The following is a 21,054-nucleotide window of genomic DNA, read 5'->3' on the forward strand; positions in this document are numbered from 1 at the left end:
GTACCACAAGGCTCTGTCCTAGGCCCAGTGTTGGTCTACATTGTTATAAATGATCTGGAGGAGGGAATTGATGGGAAACTGATCCAATTTGCTGACGACACAAAGCTGGGAGGGATAGCTAACACTAGGGAAGAGAGAATATTGTATGGGCATAGCATGGAAGTAATATTTACCAAGCGGAATGGACGTACTGTGCTTGTTGCCTGGGACTTCCATAAAGCAGGATGACTTGTATTGTCAGAAACTGATGTAGGGTGAGCAGAACAGAAGTGTGACCGGCCCATTAGGCCTGTTTCACACGGGCTACAAAACGCATGTGTGTGAGGCTCATGGTTTCCAATGGGTTCTTTCAGGCTACAAAATATGTGAAAGAACCAATTGGAAAGCATGAGCCTCACATACATGCGTTTTGTAGCCCGCGTGAAAGAGGCCTTAAAGGGGTTGTCAGATGTGTTTTTTAAAATAAAATCCTGTCCCTCATAACTAACCGGTGTATACTCCAGCTGACCTCATATCTAAACAGTCAGCGGTAGTGAGGGGAACCTCTTCCCTGACACAATCAGCACCCCCCGCAGCGCAATCAGGGGGTGCCGATGGGCTAGTATGGGAGCCTACTGAAGGCTCCAGGGCTGCCACGCATAGGCAACATCAAAACTCGTTATATGCTACAATATTACAGTACATGGTACGAGCGATCAAAGGAGTAAAAAGTGATCGAAAAGATGTAGTTACCCCGAAATGGTAATGGTAAGAATTACAGCTCACCCCACAGAAGGCGACTCATCATGCAGTGCAATTGTCAAAAATCTCTTAAAAAGTTCTGAGTTACGGGTCCCATAATGTGGCAACAGAAAGAAATTTTTGTTTAAGAATTTTTTAAAACTTTTTAAAAAGTTTTTTTTTTTCTTAAATGTTTTCCGATCACTGTAATCGTGCGGACCCAGAGAACAAGGTTCATGTCATGTTTACTGCATTGTGTACGCTGGAAAAACTGAACCTACCTAAATTGATGGAATTTCTTCCCACTTAAAAATGTTTACATTTCTTTCCATACATTCAGGCCTCATGTCCACGGGCTTTAAATCCGCAGCGTTTTTCCCGCACGTGGATCGGTGTCCCATAGGGATGCATTGGACACCCGCAGGTAGTTAAATACCTGAGGATATCATTTTTCCCGTCAGGCGCGGATCCGCGCGCGGGAAAAAAAATGGACATGCTCCATTTTCGTGCGGGTCTCCTACGGGGACGGCTCCCACAGGCTTCTATGGAAGCCGTCCGGATCCGCGGGAGACCCGTACCAGAATTAAACTCACCTGCTCCGGACGATGCGGTTCTTCGATGCCGGATCTTCTTTCTTCGGCACTGCGGATGTGCCCGCCGCATGCGCGCAGCACGCTGCCGGCGTGCCGAGCACATCCGCTGGGCCGAAGAAAGAAGATCCGGCCGCGAAGAACCGCATCGTCCGGAGCAGGTGAGTTTATTCAGATTTTTAGGCCTCATGTCCGCGGGGCAGGAGGGACCCGCTACGGATTCTACATGAAGAATCCACGGCGGGCCTGATTTTCCCTGTGGACATCAGGCCTTATACGGTATATCAAATGGTACCATTAAAAGATAAAACTTGTCCCGCAATAAACAATCCCTCATACGGCCAGGCCGGTGGAAAAATCAAAATGTTATGGCTCTTCGAAGGCGGGGATAACGAAAATACAGGAATAAAAAATCTCTGGTCTTGAAGAGGTTAAGGAACTTTCTCCAATCCAACGGTCTCTATCTTAGAAGGAGCTGACAGCGCTCATGAAGAACAAGGTTTATAACGGGAATGAGCAGCACAATCGCCCCTCTAATTAAACGCTCTGCCACTCCGTATTTCATGTTAACGACCCGATGACAACCGCAGCCGAGCAGAGTTGTAGTTGTGTCACTGCTTTCATTAAGAGCTGCAACAAGGAATCAATATGGCGGCTTGGGAGTTAGATTGATTAGGCTGGTTCTATAGGAGCTTTCCGAGAGCCCTGTTGATGAATACTCCAGGGGGCGCTATGAGGATGTAGTCTCAGCACTTGTTACTCTTCTCCCTGCTGGACTTCCCTGTCAGATTAAATTATTTCCATTGGGGTAAAGTGTTGCTGCAGATGCAGAATAATCTATTGAAGGTCGAGTCCATCTTCTGGGGAAGCGTCTGACGCAAAGCGCAGATTTCTGATGTATCTTTATCTATGCTTGGTACTTATGCACAATAAACCCAGAAGGGGGCGCTGTAAATACTTGATGTAGATACTAAAGTGACATGAATGCTCCTGCGGTGAGAAAGAATAAAAGGGGTTAATCATCATGTAACAAAAACTTCTGCAACTTTCTGATGTACTTTGTGTTTCTATTTCTCACCATCTTCCAAGGTCTCTGCTTGCTGTCAGTGAATTAAATGATTATTAGAGGCTGAAAATTTGTACAGACTCTAATACTTCCCACAGCTGAGCATTTCTTAGAGTTGTATTCAGTCTATGCAATCTTCTGTATGCTAAAGACCCCAGACTGACACATTTTCCCTCACTGATACATTGTAACAAATTGTCAGGGCAGGAGGGAGAGTTGCGCTGCTAGTGTGTTCAGCTCACAGAGGATTGTCTGGATTACATACAAGTAGAGTAAACGGTCAGCTGTGAAATGGAAGACAGAGCTCACATGTAGTGGAAGTAATCCTCCGTGTATCTTGTCACAAATGTGTGATGATTCCGCAGTAACATCCACATGTGTGATGTGTAATCTTAGCTGTGGACTCTGCTATGAATTCAGCATGGACGTCATGCATGGTGAAAATCCTTGACAGAACCGACATGCTGTGGATTTGGAATTCTATGGCTCGCTCATCTTTCTTTTTTCTACTACTTGTGAATGAAGTTTTTAAAATAATGAAATAACTGTCAACCACTAAAGATAACTACCTTACCTAACTTATACAGAACCTGACTAGGGGGACGGCCATTAACCAACAGACCCGGCAGAATAACACGGGTGCAGGTTGGGGGGGGGGGGGGGGGACCTGGGAAATAGTGACCATAATATAATAAATTTCCACTTGTGTTTCAAGAGAGAGTTTTATAGGGACGCTACAGAAATACTAAACTTTAGGAAGGCCAAGTTCCATCGGCTCAGAGACGCCTTAGACCTTATTGACTGGGACAATGTCCTCAAAATAAGAGTACAGACAATAAATGGCAAATGTGTAAAATCATCCTCATTACTTCCTGTGAGCGGGATCATACATTACAGGAATAAAAGGGTTACTAATAGGAGAAAAGCAAAGTGGCTTAATAAAGATATAAAGGGGGCAATGATCAGTAAAAAGAAAGCATTTAAACTACTAAAACAAGAAGGCAGCGAAGAAACACTAAAAACCTATAAGGGGGAAATTATGTAGAGATCAGATAAAAGCAGCAAAGACGGAGAGACTTACTGTCAGAGAGTAAAAGTAACCCTAAACTGTTCAACTATATAAATAGTAAAACGATTAATACTGAAAGTGCTGGCTCTTTAGTAAATAGGAGAAACTGTAGAGGAGAAAGCAAATCTATTAAATAGCTTTTTCTCAAGTGTGTTAGCAGAGGAAAATGAAATGTCAGATGAGATGCAAAGTGATAGAGTAAACTCTCCACTAAATGTCAGCAGTCTAACCCAGGAAGAAGTGCAGAGCTGCCTTAAAAAGACTAAATGGATAAATCACCCAGGTCCCAATGGCATACACCCCCAGGTTCTTTAGGGATTAAGTAATGTGATGGACAGACCCTTGTTTCTTATATTTAAGGACTCTAGTGACTGGGTCTGTTCCACTGGATTAGCACATAGCAAATGGGGTGCTTATATTCAAAAAAGGGTCAAAAGGTGAACCTGAAAACTACAGGCCGGTAAAGGTCCATTTAACTGCTACTACTGAACGGCGGCTATTTAAACTGAGCGATGAACTCATGGTTTATGCAGCATGTAAGTTCAGCGATGAAGCTCGTCGCTCATCGTTCAGTTTAAACAGCTGCCGTTCAGTAGTGAATGGCTGCTGTGTTATCTCAATAGAGAGGGGAGGGGGAGCGAGCGGAGGCCTTGGGTAAGTAATTCCCCCTCCCTCATGGATCAGATTCCTTTACGGGAGGTGAAATTTAAACATTTTTTTGTACTTTTACGTGATCGCCGTTATCCATGAGGGGAGGAGAAACTTTAACTTTATTTTACCTTTTAGAACTTTTCTGTGATTGCTGTTATCCATTGGATAGTGGCTATCACCGGCCCGGTGACGACATCTGCTTTCCGGCTACTTTCAGTGGATGTGATCCATGCAGGGAGCTGAAACTCTAACTTTTTTTCAGTTTTTATTTACTTTATTGTGATCGGTGCTATCGTATGACTGGGGCGGGGGGGATTCCCGTGCCCCCCCCATGACAACTTCAGGTTGTTGTCTATTTCCGGCAAATGTGTAAAATCATTCTCATTACTTCCTGTGAGCGGGATCATACATTACAGGAATAAAAGGGTTACTAATAGGAGAAAAGCAAAGTGGCTTAATAAAGATATAAAGGGGGCAATGATCAGTAAAAAGAAAGCATTTAAACTACTAAAACAAGAAGGCAGCGAAGAAACACTAAAAACCTATAAGGGGGTAATTATGTAGAGATCAGATAAAAGCAGCAAAGACGGAGAGACTTACTATCAGAGAGTAAAAGTAACCCTAAACTGTTCAACTATATAAATAGTAAAACGATTAATACTGAAAGTGCTGGCTCTTTAGTAAATAGGAGAAACTGTAGAGGAGAAAGAAAATCTATTAAATAGCTTTTTCTCAAGTGTGTTAGCAGAGGAAAATGAAATGTCAGATGAGATGCAAAGTGATAGAGTAAACTCTCCACTAAATGTCAGCAGTCTAACCCAGGAAGAAGTGCAGAGCTGCCTTAAAAAGATTAAATGGACAAATCACCCGGGTCCCAAAGGCATACACCCCCAGGTTCTTTAGGGATTAAGTAATGTGATGGACAGACCTTTCCGGCTACTTTCAGTGGATGTGATCCATGAAGGGAGCTGAAACTAACTTTTTTTCAGTTTTTATTTACTTTATTGTGATCGGTGCTATCGTATGACTGGGGTGGGGGGATTCCCGTGGCCCCCCCCCATGACAACTTAAGGTTGTCTATTTCCGGTAACCAACAGCACGGTGCTGACACGTCCTAAGCCCACGGGGCTTTAATCCTCTGGGGATGCATGTTTTTACGTCCCTGAGTATTAAAGCCCACAAAGCCAGGACATAAAAAGGCAATGGGGTCATCACTAAGGGGTTAAACTAGAGCACAGTCTTTACATGCACACTGTGGGGAAAACCAAGCCAGCCATATTGCTTCATATACGGGTCGGGATATCTGCATATGGATTAGCCCTAATGAATGGGGTAATCTGTATGAGGATTCGCACAGCAGTGATGACAATCCGTGTCAGAACACGGCAAAAGCATCAAGGAAACCCAGCGCTGATCTGAGAGTTTTCAGTCTCTGGATGTGAGCAGGAGGGTGTTCATCTACTAACTGCAAACAGAGATGATGCAAATGGCGAGGAACTGAAACACAAGGGGGGATTGTATTAGCGTTTACACTAAATTGTGGCATAAAAAAAGCTGCCAAGTTTTAACAAGACCCGCTTGTGCAAAGAATTTCATAACTTTCACAGGTATGCCAAGTCATGCTGCGTTCCTAAAAAGGGGTGTGGCTTGTTGTAGGGGTCCGGCTTCCCCCGTCTCTACACATTTATGTTTCATTTACACCATTTTAATTATACCACAACCTGTTCCAGCTCCTCACTGTGAGAGCGCCCAGAGGGGCGGAGATATGCCGAATATATACGGACGCCAGACCTAATATTAAGATTGGCGCATGAAACTGCAGTCTTAGTAAGTCCAAAGTATGTTAGAAAGTTGCAGAACGTTTTGTTATATAGTGACTACAGTGGCTACTGAGCATTTGGGCTGCTGCAGAACCTCTTTGGGATGAGGAAAGTGGGGCTTCACATTAACCACTGAGAACATCTGCGGATTGGAGCCGGAATGTGTAGGGTAAGGGATAACGTACCTAAAGTTGTATGAAGCGTTGACCCCTCCTCTAAAGGGGACACGCAGTATTCATGCTGGTCACTCTGAGATGGATACATCTATCCTTGGGTCCAAAATAGGCTGAGTCACTAAGGGGTTAAAGGGGTTGTCCCGCGGCAGCAAGTGGGTCTATACACTTCTGTATGGCCATATTAATGCACTTTGTAATATACATTGTGCATTAATTATGAGCCATACAGAAGTTATAAAAAGTTTTTTACTTACCTGCTCCGTTGCTGGCGTCCTCGTCTCCATGGTGCCGACTAATTTTCGCCCTCCGATGGCCAAATTAGCCGCGCTTGCGCAGTCCTGGTCTTCTGCTCTCTTCAATGGAGCCGCTCGTGCAGAATGCAGGCTCCGTGTAGCTCCGCCCCGTCACGTGCCGATTCCAGCCAATCAGGAGGCTGGAATCAGCAATGGACCGCACAGAAGAGCTGCGGTCCACGGAGGAAGAGGATTCCGGCGGCCATCTTCACAGGTAAGTATAGAAGTCACCGGAGCGCGGGGATTAAGGTAAGCGCTCCGGTAAGCTTTCTGTACGTCCCTGCATCGGGGTTGTCTCGCGCCGAACGGGGGGGGGGGGTTGAAAAAAAAAAAAAACCGTTTCGGCGCGGGACAACCCCTTTAAGGACGCAAAAGATATTTCTGGGATTTTCAGCTCCACTTTTCAAGTCATAATTTTTTTTATTTTTCCGTCGCGCGGTCACATGAGGGTCTCGTCGTTTGAGTAGCGCACTGTCATTTTTATTGGTACCTTTTTGGGGGTAAATATGATTTATGTATAACTTTTTATTTTTTTTTTGGAGGGCAAGGAGAAAAAAAACCCCTCAATCCTGCCATTGTTTGTATTTATTTCTCTACAGCATTAATCATGCAGCATACATGACCTGGTACCGTACTTTCTTCCAGCGGGTCGGTATGATTATAACAATACCAAAAGCTATATATATATGATGGTTATTTTTTTAGATTTTCCACTTTTGCACAACAAATACCCTTTTTTGGGGAAAAAATATTTTTTGCTTCGCTTCATTAAATGTTTTTTAACTTTCTTATTTTTCCATTGACGGAGTTCCGTGAGCGCTTGTTTTTTTGCGTGACGAGCTGTAGTCTTTGTTGGTACCATTTTGAGGTTCATAAGGCTTTCTGATCACTTTTATTGGGTTTTGTTTTGGATTGCGAAATGGGAAAAAACAAACATTTTGGCTTAACTTTTCTTTTTTTTTAATTATTTTTTTAGAGCATTGGCCGAGCAGGATGAAAAGTGATCAATATATTGCATGGGTCATTATGGATGCAATGAAACCAAAGTTATTTTTTGACATTTTAAAAAAAGGGTGAAAGTCCAGAAATTTTTAATTTTATTTATTTTTTACATTTTTTTATGTGCCTGTAGGGGACTTGAGCCTGTGCTGCTATGATCGCTCTGATAATACATTGCAGTTCTTCTATACTGCAGTCTATTATTGCTTATCATAGCCACAAGCCATGAAAGATACAAGTGCCATTGAGAGCCAATGATATCGCAGAGGGAGCACCCTCCCTCTAAATCTTTTACATGCTGCAATCAACATTGATCACGGCATGTAAGAGGTTAAAGGGGTTGTCCCGCGATAGCAAGTGGGGTTAAGCACTTCTGTATGGCCATATTAATGCACTTTTTAATGTACATCGTGCATTAAATATTGGCCATACAGAAGTTATACACTTACCCCCTCCGGTGCTGGTGTCCCCGTCTCCATGGCGACGACTGAAGCCTTCTTCTCTGGTCGCAGCAACAGTCGGCACTGGCGCAGATAAGGATCCTCTTCTGTAAGCTCCGGGCTCACGAGCTGCGTCCTGGCTCCTCCCCCTTCTCAGCGTCATCACGTAGCTCCGCCCCCGTTACGTGGTGCCGATCAGCCAATGAGGTGGCTGTAATCGGCAGTGGAACGCAGGATGGAGAAGAACATCCACGGTGCACCATGGGAGAAGACCCGCGGCGCCATCTTTGAAAGAAGAATCTTCAAAGCTGCAGAACGGGGATCCAGGTAAGAGGAATTTAAAAAAAAAAAAAACACCACCACATGGATGGGGCATTACTGTGGACTAACTGGGGGTCTGTGTAAAAAAAAAAATTTTATGTTTTGCCGCGGGACAACCCCTTTAACAACAGGTGGTTGTCAGTCAAAGTCATCTCCCTCTTCGGATGGCAAGGGCTCTGTTCTGTGCCGTCCATATGATGTTACAAAAATCGCCAAGAATTCTTCAATACATTTAATATAAAACCTGATTTTTTTTTTCTTCCTTTTTCTTACAATAGGATATTTTTTGATAACCCTTTTCCTTTGATGAGGAATCTTCACCTAAATCCACCTTGGATCCTACATTAAGACTGGTCAGAACATGGCATGATGGGGTCCTTCATGGCCATATGGCCCTTTGGTTTGCTCAAACCCCATTGGTGCAACTAGGAGAGTGCTGTCACTCGGCACAATGGTTCCTATAGAGCGCCGTTGTTCCTCATCCTGAATCTCCCATCATCTTTGGCATTTCCATTTGTTTGATGGATGTGGCCCTGTGTGATAGTAATTGAACAATGCTGCAATTAAAGCAATAGTACTACATTATGTGAGGTTGTATGTGCACCGGCTGAGTGATGGATGAATCCTGCGGCGGCTGCTCAGCAGGGAGAAGGTTACAAGGCATCTGGGGTTATGAATAAGTGAATCTACAATACCATGTGGGTGGATCTCTGACAGATCCGTTGTTAGAGCAAAAGTTTTTCTAGGAGTTGTATATACTGGGGACTTTGTATGTTCTATAGTCCTGGCGTCATCTTCCTCAGGAGGTTATTAGATAGTCTTGTCAGCTGTTACTTGAAAAGCTGGGTGACAACCTATATGATTACCATCGCAGCCTTCCCAGCAATTGTGCATCTTTTCTGGAGTCCTTAAATGTAGAATTGCTTAGTTGTCATAAACCGTGAATGTATTAAGATGAGCCTAAAGGGCCCTTTAGATGGGACGAGTGTCCGGGAAACGATGCCCGACACTAGTCTCCACACATACTTGCTGCGGCATGGGAGCTAGTATCGCTCGCTCACAGCAGGGCGGCTGCAGGAGATTTCTCTCCTCGATCTCCCCCCGCTCCTCTCCATTGACGTAACATAGCGGCTGTTCACTACTGAACGGCTGCTGTTTACACCGAACACTTATCGTCCATTGTTGATGCTGCAGGGCAGTATTGGAGAGGGTGGGTTGGGAGCAGTCTTTTTTATAGCAACTGGTTGGCATTATTAGGTGAGCCTATAGTGTCTATGACTGAGTGGGGATGAGCCAGTGACTGAGCAGATGTGCTACTAAGAGCAAAGGAGGAACTGTGAAGAAGAGGCACTGTGTGTAAACAGATATAGTTCTGGGGAAAGCAAAGGCAGTACTGTGAAGGGGCTTGAGCTGTTTCTTTCATAGTAAGGCCGCCTGTCCACGGACGCGATATTCCGCCATTGGGGAGGAGGGGGAACACTGTAAGATCTGTGTGATGAGCCTATCTAATTGATAGGCTCACTGCGGAGAATTGCGGTATGCCACAATTTTAATAATGCGAGCAGAGAATCGTTATCATTCTCCACTTGTGGAGGTCGGGCTGCGTTTTCCATATGTGATGTCCGCAGGCATTTTCTCACTGCAGATCTTGCTATGACATCTTTTCCGTGGACAGCCAGCCTAGTTGGTTGATCCTATTAGAAAAGGGCAGTAGGGGAGGCCATAAGTGAGTGAGGGTGGGCCTGTGGCTGCTCAGGGGTGGGCCTGTGGCTGCTCAGGGGTGGGCCTGTGGCTGCTCAGGGGTGGGCCTGTGGCTGCTCAGGGGTGGGCCTGTGGCTGCTCAGGGGTAGGAAGGCGAAGAAGAGGGACAATGTGTAAATGTAGGAGGACTTGGGGAGAACAGAGACAGTACTAGAGAGAGGTCTGGGATGAGTCTTTTTCACAGTATCTTATAACTACTAATAGAAAATTAAACGGATGAAATAAAGAAAATAATAATATACATGTTTGAGTAATTTAATTGCATTTAAAACATTTTTGTGGCAGGTTTATCATACTAAGGCCCTCTGCATGTTGAATCTGGCTGTGGCAGCAGCGGCATCCGCACGTACCTGCTCTGTCACAGTCTTTTCTGTACTGTGGGTGGTCTCGGCCGGTCGCTGTTGCACGTGCGCAGTACAGATTATTTTGTATTCTTTTTTCTTTTTTTTTTTTTTTTTTTTTTTAGCCCGCGTCGTCGCTAGGCGTTGATGCCGAATTCACGACCTGTCCGCAATGTTCATTGCGGACGAGCCACGAGTTGGATGGCTGTCAGTACGGAGCCCGCATGAAAATGGAGCATGCTGTGATTTTTTTCCTTCGCGAGCGGAAATCGCTATTGATGGATCCAATGGACAGCGGATCTGCTTAGGAAGTAACGGGCGTTATTTGCTGTGGATTCGCAGTGCGGACGCTGATTCCGCAGCAAATATCCGCCCGTGTGCTGGAGGCCTAACTTCTACTTTGGACCCCAGAAGAGAGTTGGGATTCTTCTTTCTCATCTCTTAATAATTTAATATTGGATCAGTTTATTTTCGGATCCGGCTTCTCGGTTACTTTTCTTCATAGTCTCTCTGCCCTTCTTTGTGCCTCACCGTAATCCATGTTCCTCCATTTACATGTGCGCTTGTAACAAATGCTCTGCCACGAAACAGACAACAAAAGACCGAGGCGCTTTGAGGTCTTGAGTGTCAAACCAGGACGTGTAGTGATCACAGCGCTGCGCTGTCCCCAAAACGTCAAACATTAAACACTCCATCCGCCTCTTTAAAGACGTTATTGTAGTTTTGTGCTCGGTGGCGAGGGCCCTTCACAGGAGCTGATTCATCTGCACTGCTTTTCATAAGGTCTTTCTAGAATATTGCTGGATCTTATCTGTATCGGCCTCGTTTGGCACTTTGCATGTCTGCTGGCCGAGGCGGGGGCATATTCTATTAGCTGGATTATTGGAAGGATGTAAAAATAAAAATCAGTCTCCAAAAGAGCAAAGACCAAAACTAGAAGGTGATTTTAGACACTCTGTCTGAAGTTTGGCATTGTGGTTGCCCTGATGAGGTTACATTGAGTCCCACCAGTTGTGCGACCAAATGTGGTGACGGTCAATCTGCCCGGAGAGGGGCGGCAAACTGCAACTTTTGTGCATCACAACATTGTATGAAGTCTTGTAGGAAAATGTCAAGCAATTGAATCCTACAAAACTAGAATTCTCAGAGGGGGCAGTTAAAGTCAACTTAGGTAGGATAAAGCCCAATTCACAGACGTGACTTATACTAAAACTATAAATTTTATTAAGATAAAGTTAAAATACGAATAAGGGCACAACACTAACATACACAAATGAACCAGGTGTCATAGACCACTTATTATCCGTGGCAACCTGGATTATGACACTCAATAATTATTTAAGTCTAAATAAACAGACACTCCACCAAGACAAGGATTACAAGACCCTCAAGGTATCGGGGGGGAGAGAAGAGGGGATGAATGACGGCTCATTTGATTATTATTCTATATGAGCTTGGTAGAATTCTTTGAATGTTCTAATCCCCACTCAGCCCCTATAAAGGATCGTATTGGGTGAGTATTTAATTTGTGACCTAGATCGGTCGTGTGAGGTCCTGATACAGGTACCTAAACTAGGTGCTTTGGGTCCTATGTGAAAGATCTCTGATGAAGTATTAAAGCACAATCACCGGACACCAATGCTTCTAGAGCACCCAAAATATACGATTTAAAGTGGAGCCAGTTAGGGCCGATTTCAGCCCAAAAGTATGTTATAGTGGGAATGTATTCTCTCCAGATGTCAAAGAAAATACAAGTAGGTAGCTTGATGGTATCTGCTTTCAGTAGTTGATACGTGAAATCAGTACTTAGACTTAAATACAAGACAGTAGATAGCCAAGAGAGGATGTATTTTCTCCTCTATATGCTAAAAACAGTTATAGGATAGTAGTACAGTGATGGTGACTGCCTTCAGTAGTTAATACGTGAAATCAGTACTTTGACTCTACGCGTTTCACCACATGATTTTTGTGGATCGTCAGGAGATGTAGTACTAAACTGTAGATCTACAGTTTAGTACTACATCTCCTGACGATCCACAAAAATCATGTGGTGAAACGCGTAGAGTCAAAGTACTGATTTCACGTATTAACTACTGAAGGCAGTCACCATCACTGTACTACTATCCTATAACTGTTTTTAGCATATAGAGGAGAAAATACATCCTCTCTTGGCTATCTACTGTCTTGTATTTAAGTCTAAGTACTGATTTCACGTATCAACTACTGAAAGCAGATACCATCAAGCTACCTACTTGTATTTTCTTTGACATCTGGAGAGAATACATTCCCACTATAACATACTTTTGGGCTGAAATCGGCCCTAACTGGCTCCACTTTAAATCGTATATTTTGGGTGCTCTAGAAGCATTGGTGTCCGGTGATTGTGCTTTAATACTTCATCAGAGATCTTTCACATAGGACCCAAAGCACCTAGTTTAGGTACCTGTATCAGGACCTCACACGACCGATCTAGGTCACAAATTAAATACTCACCCAATACGATCCTTTATAGGGGCTGAGTGGGGATTAGAAAATTCAAAGAATTCTACCAAGCTCATATAGAATAATAATCAAATGAGCCGTCATTCATCCCCTCTTCTCTCCCCCGATACCTTGAGGGTCTTGTAATCCTTGTCTTGGTGGAGTGTCTGTTTATTTAGACTTAAATAATTATTGAGTGTCATAATCCAGGTTGCCACGGATAATAAGTGGTCTATGACACCTGGTTCATTTGTGTATGTTAGTGTTGTGCCATTATTCGTATTTTAACTTTATCTTAATAAAATTTATAGTTTTAGTATAAGTCACGTCTGTGAATTGGGCTTTATCCTACAAAACTGTAGAGTGTAATAATGAGGTTTTATTGTAAGAAGGTTAAAAAAAGACCTGCCCCTTTATTAGACCCCGGCCCTTTCACAATCGGAGCTCCCCTGTATGGGAATTCTCCCCGTGACCCCGGAGCATAAAATCACGTCACAAGTGTTTCCTGGATTAGGTTCATTGTGAATCCACTTTAGATGGGAAAATCCAGGGACCTGAGTGACTTCCAACCAGGGCGGTCATCGGCGCTTGACTAGCCGGGTCTCACTGCCAACCGCGGGAGGTTTTCTCATGTAACGGTGTGGGGGGTATACAGAGAATGTCATAATCGGAAAAAAAAACTGAATGATCATTCACTTTCACTCGTTTTAACGATTTTTTGAATGATAATCATTACGTCTTAATGCAGCATAAGGGATATAGTTCCATGTTTATCTGATGGGCGGACTAAATCAATTATGCGATTGAGGTGTACAGCATTTCTGCAAAATTCCAAGTCCGGAAGGCCAGTTCCTGCAAGGGTTTTTGGTTTAATTAGGGTTGTGTATCGGACCCTGCAGCCTTTATCTTGCCTTATACATTGTTATAACTAGAGATAAGCGAAGTTACTCGTTTAGGGCGTTTTTGCACTCAAGCACCACTTTTTCCGAGTAACCGATTACTCGGGCAAAAAGATTCGGGGGGTGCCGGGGGTGAGCAGGGGGTGGCAGAGGAGAGTGGGGGAGGGGGGGGGGAGAGAGAGCTCCCCCCTGTTCCCCACTGCTACCCCCCGCCGCCCCCACGAATCTTTTCGTCTGAGTAGTCAGTTACTCGGAAAAAGCGGTGCTTGAGTGCAAAAACATGGGGATAGTTTAATAATTGCAGAACCTACTGATGCATCTATAGTTTTATTGAGAAGCTCCGATGTGGAGTTGGAAGGGACCCACAGGGTCATCGGGTCCAACCCCATGCAGGTCCCTTCTGGTCTTCATATTCCCATTTCTTACTAATGCAGCCCAAGCTTTAACACCTCGACTTTAGAAGAAAAGAGTCTCCATCTAGTTTAGAATGGGGCAACGAAGTTAAAATTATAAACGCATTTGAAAAAAACTAGAAACTTATGAGATGGAAGCTTCTAGAAATACCAGGATTAGAGATGAGCGAACCTACTCGGCCACGCCCCTTTTTCACCCGAGTGCCGCGATTTTCGAGTACTTCCGTACTGGAGTGAAAAGATTCGGGTGGCGCCGTGGGTGAGTGGGGGGTTGCGGCGGGGAGTGGGGGGGGGGGGAGAGGGAGAGAGAGAGGGCTCCCCCCCTGTTCCTCCGCTGCTACCCCCCGCCCGCCGGCGCCCCCCAAATCTTTTCACCCGAGTACGGAAGTACTCGAAAATCGCGGTGCTCGGGCGAAAAAGGGGCGTGGCCGAGTAGGTTCGCTCATCTCTAACCAGGATGGTATGGATGTATGGTCCAGAATGAACACCCATGACTCGTTGATTGGCGATAACACCCTTCATCTCCTGACCCATACACTCCAGCTGAGAGAGATCGGTACTTTTTCTGTTTCAGATCATATATTATCTTATTGGGAAGCCTTTCTTCTCACAGTAGAGATGGAAGCAGAATTGATTGTTTTTATATTATCCACTTGTCTATAATTTCCTTTTTCTCTTCCTTCTTCATTTCCCTTAAAATTAATAAATAAGGAATATATATGAAAGGCACACGGGATAATTCTTCTTCTCCCTAATTGGTTATTGTAAACAGGCGGTGTAATGGCCTTGTTGACACTTTGTTCTCTCCGGCATCCTGGCTGCCGCACTAGTTCAGCCGCCCTGTTTTCCAGAACCTGCCTGCCACTTTGCATGTAAATTGCGCCTTCTAGTGACTTTACTGTCTACCTTCCATAGTGATATTTTTTCTAATGCCTTTCCAGTGATTAGATGTCATCTACATTCCCAATGATATCACTTCTTCATTCTTCTGTGGCAATCATTTGCCATCGTTACGCCTTTGAACCAGAGATTAAATTACTTGTTAGCGCTTTTTTCAGAGTCGTTAATTATTTACGTACCGCTCGCTTGGTTGCCCTTAAAACCGGAGAAGTATGTTGCTAGAAATAGGATTTTTATTTGGGTCTTAAAATGCCATGGCGCTCAGCAGACCGGGTTCCTTCAGCCCGGGACGCTGCCGCTCGTTCCGGAGTAATATCACCCCAGAGTGTTCTTTCTCGAGCATTGCGCTACTTTTTGCAAATAGATTTGTGCCTGACACAGAACTCGCCCCGGCGGCCTCTTGTCCACCTCTTGTTTTATTGCTTGTCTGAACAACATCAGGCATTGATGCCTAAGAGGACTGCGGAGAGCCGAGAGCGATGGACGGAGCCCCCAGAGCTCACAACGGACTTGTACTTTGGCAGCATACTCCTATATTTCCTCGCCGTGTTCGTGTAACGCAGGTCCAGAGATCAATAATTGAATTTCTGTCGGCAGCCATTAGTCATCAGGCCGTTATTCTCCTGTCATTCCTCCTCTGTATTAATAATTACAGAGACGTTCCTTTAATCCAGCATCCAATAATCCAGAAAATATGATTATTCGGCACTTGTTTGTAGCACAGACCTGCGATATAATGTACAACCCCAATTCCCCCAAAAATTAGGCTGCTGTGTAAGGGCTCCTGTCTACGAAAGATATTGCATTGCATTGCTTGCAGTGATAATCCAGCCGCGAGTAATGCAGTGCACGCTTTCCATAGACTTAACTATGGAAAGCGCAGCCCCCTGTCCACGAGCGGAGAATCACAGCGATTCTCTGCTCGCGGGACTCAAATCGCAGCATGGTGCGTTTTGCCGCGATTCTCCGCGGTGATTTTTCCACCCCACCCGTGGACAGGGGGCCTAAAATGTTAACCCTTTCCAATCCAATTTTGGATTCAGGGTTTCCTAAAAGGCTTTCTCTTTTTGCTGTTATACAATGGTGCCATCTGCTGGCTAAAGCCAGTGTGTGCGCCAGAGAGGCTCCGACAGCAAAGTGGCTGGCAATAGACAGTAAGAATACCTTGTCAGACATCTTCTGACATTGGAGCTGTACAAGCTCCAATAAGAATCTGGGAAGACGTCAGACAGTGGATTGGAAAGGGTTAATGTTAATAAGAATAGAATGATTTGGAAATCTCATCTAACCATAATTTATCCACAGTAGAGCATAAAACACATCAGATGGGGAAGGGAGACATTTCTCCATCTCATTAAAAAAATAATTGATTTAAAAATTGATGGCAGCAGCACATCTCATAAAATTGGGCCAGGACCGTGTCTGCCATTGTGTAGCATCCTCTCTTCTGGGAAGCGAGGAGACCAATTGCTGGAGTTTGGGGAGGGGAATGTTGTCCCATTCTTGTCTGATGGAGGATCCTGGCTGCTCAGCAGTCTCGGTCGTCTTTGCCGGATTTTATCTTTCATAATGCGCCAAATGTTTTCTATTGGTGAACAGTCTGGACTGCAGGTGGCCGGTTCACCCCTGGACTCTTCTTCTGAAAGCCATGCTGTTGTGATGGATGTAGTATGTGGTTTAGAATATGCAAGGTCTTCCTAGGGAAGAGAGAGAGTATTCAAAAAGATCTAGAAAAGCTTACACAGTGGGCAGCGACTAACAGAAGGGTATTTAACAAGGAGAAATACAAAGTCCTACATCTGGGCAAGAAAAATGAAAAAAGTACATACAGAATGGGAGGAATTGGGCTAAGCAGCATCACATGTGAAAAAGACTTGGGTATACTAATAGATCATAGACTGAACATGAGTCAACAGTGTGATGCAGCAGCCAAAAAGGCAAACACAATTCTGGGATGTATTAAGAGAAGCATAGAGTCTCGATCACGTGAGGTCATTATCCCCCTCTACTCTTTCTTAGTCAGACCTCATCTGGAATACTGTGTCCAATTCTGGGCATCCCACTTTAAAACAGACACAGACAAACTGGAGCAAGTTCAGAGAAGAGTTACCAAGATGGTGAGCAGTCTGCAAATCATGGCCTTTGAGGATCTGGGAATGTTTAGCTTGCAGAAGAGAAGGCTGAGAGGAGACTTAATAGCCGTCTACAAATATCTGAAGGGCTGTCACAGTGCAGAGGGATCAGCCCTATTCTCATCTGCACCAGGAAAGACTAGAAGCAATGGTATGAAACAGAGGGAGGAGACACAGATTAGATATTAGACAGTGAGGGGGATGAATGAGTGGAACAGGTTACCACGGGAAGTGGGGAGTTTTCCTTCAATGGAAGTGCTCAAACAAAGGCTGGACAAATATCTGTCTGGGATGATTTAGTGATCCTGCACTGAGCAGGGGGTTGGACCCGATGACCCTGGAGGTCCCTTCCAACTCTACCATTCTAGGATTATAGGAAAGAGACATTGTCTGGATGGAGCAGATGTTGTTTTACAGCCTCTCTATACAGCTCAGCATGGATAGTGCCTTTCAGGATGTGTAGCTGCTCACGCCATAGGCACTAATGCAACCCCATACCGCCAGAGATGCAGGCTTTTGTACTGTGTGCTGGTAATAAGCTGGATGGTTCCTCTCCTCTTGAGTCCGCAAGACATGGTGTCTGTGGTTCCCAAAAAGAATTTCAAATTCCGATTCCTCTAAGCGCAGAACAATTTGACATTTTGCTTCAGTCCATTTTTAAGTAGCTTTGGCCCAGAAAAGACACCAGTGTTTCTGGATTGTGTTGATATTTGGCTTCTTGGCATAATACATTTTTAACCTTCATTTGTGGATTGCACGGTGAACTGTGTTCACAGACAATGATTCCTAGTTGTCCCTTTGTCTGTTATTACAGATCTCTGCAGCTCAGTCTGATGGGACTGAGCTGCAGTACCAGGCACAGCCACTGCATACTGTAAGGCACTGTGCCCAGTAAACATTGAAGGGGATGTAGCGTTAATGAGCTCCTTTATTCAGTTGATTTTCATGGGTCCTGGAGGGATATCTGGTATTTGTGATCCATCCATATTGTCCCGGAGAGCCCCTGTAAATGTACCTGTTCTCTCTCCATGCTTGCTGTTTTAGTGCACAGCTGCATCTCCCTCCTTTGTGTCTTCTATATCATATATTGTTCCAGATTGATTGTTAGGTGACTGAGGAGGTTATTAAAAGCTACAGAGATTGTGCAGGTAGGAAAAGGGCAACTAGAGGATGCTGGGGAGTAAGACCCTATGCCCAAGTTTCATACATTTATATGCAGAGTTGGGCTGTGACCTGTTGGTGCCCAAAACAATCAAACATTCCCCTTTTTGATTCCTTAATAGCTGTTGAATGGACGATCATTGATTTAATTACCTTTGGTTCCCCTTATATATAGTATGGGGCTCCGCGTCCCCCCCCCCCACCCCTGTGGGCTGGCCAGCCACCCTATCTGTGTCTGCAGTAGGGCCGCTGATGACTCCATTTCTTTCCTCTCTGAAGGCTTTTTCTTTAGGATCCATAAATGCTTCCCCCCCCCCCCCCCCCGTTGCGGCTTAGACGGGGCATCTGCCCTGCTTCTTACCCCACCCCTGCTTATCTGACCTGCTTAATGCCCCACCCCTGCTTATCTGACCTGCTGGTTTCTTTAGAGAGTTTCTAATGAGAAGCAAAGAAATCATCTCTCCGATTGACTGCTAGTGGGGAGTGCCGCTCTGAGATGGAGGGTGATTTTCTAGGGACTGTTGGTTATATCCTGTAGGCCCTGTCACATTACAGTGTAGGGTTAAGCTGCTGTATCTACTCCTACCACTGTTGGCTTCATCCACTCTCGGCTCGATTATTACAACTCGTTGCTGATCGGCCTCCCCTGCTCCAGACTCTACCCCCTCCAATCCATCCTGGATGCGGCAGCCAGGCTCATCTTCCTGTCCAGACGCTACTCGGACGCCTCTGCCCTGTGCCGGTCACTGCACTGACAGCCCGTTAAATACAGAATACAATTCAAAACTCACCACCCTCATCCATAAAGCTCTCCACAGCACTGCACCACCCTACATTGCTTCTGTCATTTCAATGCACCACCCAGCCCACTCCCTCGGCTTCGCTACCGAAATCAGACCAAGTGCCCTTTTAACTCGAACCTCTCATTCCCGCCCCCAAGACTTCTCCAGAGCAGTATCTGTCCTCTGGAATGCGCTACCTAAAACTTTCATGGCAATCACTGACACGCAAGACTTTAGGTGTGCTCTAAAACGCACCTCTTCAGGGAGGCGTACCATATCCCCTAAACCCAACCCCTCTGTACCCCGCCTGATAACATGCTCCCTGTCCTACTGACTGCAATTCCTGCCAGCCCCCATCAACCGCCCCCTGCAGTCATATCGATTCAGCCACCATACAGCCTGACCATTGTCTATGTGTATATCACCCCTCACTCTCCACCTCCCCATACCGTGCACATCTCCAGCCCCTTTACCTTCTGTATCACCCCACTATCTGTAGTATGTAAGCTGGTTGGAGCAGGACCCTCAGCCCTACGGTCTCCAGCAACTGATTACTACATGTAATATGTGGAATATGTTGGCGCTATATAAATAAAATTACTATTATTACCATGTGTGATACTGTGCTTCTGAGCTGTGTATCTAAAATCACAGAGAGGGAAATATCATACAGTCAAAAAAAATCACAGAAAGTGGCCATATACTCACGGATATGCTGATACAAGAGGGCAGGCATATATACCACATGCAGACGGCCAGACTGCTAAACGGAGGAGCCAGTAACGTGAGGACACTGATGAGCCACTCACACACCCTCCTTATACTGAGGGGGGGGGGGGCGAAAGTTTAGTGCTTATTCCTGCACAAAAGAGTAGATACAGGGTGTCGGACCATGTGGTACTTGTAGTGCACCATGCAGGCTTACAACATATTAGTGACGCCATATTTGAATCCAGCGGGTTGCCCTGCCCCCCGCATAGGTGAACCCCACCGGCACCCTGGGCTTCCCCAGCAGTCAAAGCCACACTTCAGGTTATAGATAAATACTGATAAATACGAGGTATTAGCTGAAATTTTGGCCAAAATACGTGAGCCCACAACCCTCGTCAGGGGTCCTCGCTTACTGATATGCTGATACAAGAGGGCAGGCTGTATCTAAGCTTATGAAGTGTGACATTATCTGCCAAGCTAATTTTATCCTGTGTAATACTGTCTGCCGGGTCACTGTATCTAAAGCTATTGGGTGTGATACTGTCTGCTGCTCTTTGTATCTAATCATGTCAAGTGTGATACTGCCTGTTGAGCTTTGTATCTCAGCCTATCGTGTGATGATATCGGCCGAGCCAATATAGCTGATTGTATCATGTGTGATACTGTCTGCTCAGCTGTGTATCTAATCCACTCGTACTTCCTGCTGATCTGTAAATCTAATCCCATCATGGGTGATATTATTAAGATACAGTTTGCTGATCTGATGTATCTCAACCTAACGTGTGATTCTGAGATGTGTATCTAATCCTATCATGTATGATGCTGTTTGCTGAACTGATTTATTAAAGTCTTTCATGTGTGATACTGTCTGCTGAGCTGTGTATCTAATCCTATCTTGTGTGATACTGTCTGCTGAGTCGTGTATCTAAACCAGTCATGTGATACTGTTTGCTGAGCTGATTTATTTAAGTCTTTCATATGTGATACTGATATATGTATCTAACCCTATCCTGTGTTATACTGTCTGCTGAGCCACTGTATCTAATCCTGTCATGTGAGACAATATATGTGGGCCTGCTATATCTAAGCTGATCATGTATGGTACTGTCTGTTGTTCTCTGTATCTAAAGCTATTAGGTGTGATGGTGTCTAGTGAGCCGTGTATCTAATCCTATTATGTGTGATACTGTCTGCTGAGCTGTGTATCTAATCCTCACCTGTGTGATACTGCTAATCCTATCATGTCTGCTAATCTTTGGCAAGTGGTGTATCTAAGGCCATCCTGTGTGATACAGCTGATCCTATCGTGTGGTAATCTGTAATGCGCT

The 21,054-nt window shown here is 44.8% G+C and overlaps 1 protein-coding gene across 1 annotated transcript in view; it reads left to right on the plus strand.

Annotated features, from left to right (window-relative positions):
- Positions 1–21,054, plus strand: part of TRAPPC9 (trafficking protein particle complex subunit 9) — a 508,413-nt gene that overhangs the window by 69,155 nt on the left and 418,204 nt on the right. The window lies entirely within an intron of this gene.

This window comes from Eleutherodactylus coqui, chromosome 9 (assembly GCF_035609145.1).
Source record: "Eleutherodactylus coqui strain aEleCoq1 chromosome 9, aEleCoq1.hap1, whole genome shotgun sequence".
In the NCBI taxonomy this organism is placed as follows: domain Eukaryota; kingdom Metazoa; phylum Chordata; class Amphibia; order Anura; family Eleutherodactylidae; genus Eleutherodactylus; species Eleutherodactylus coqui.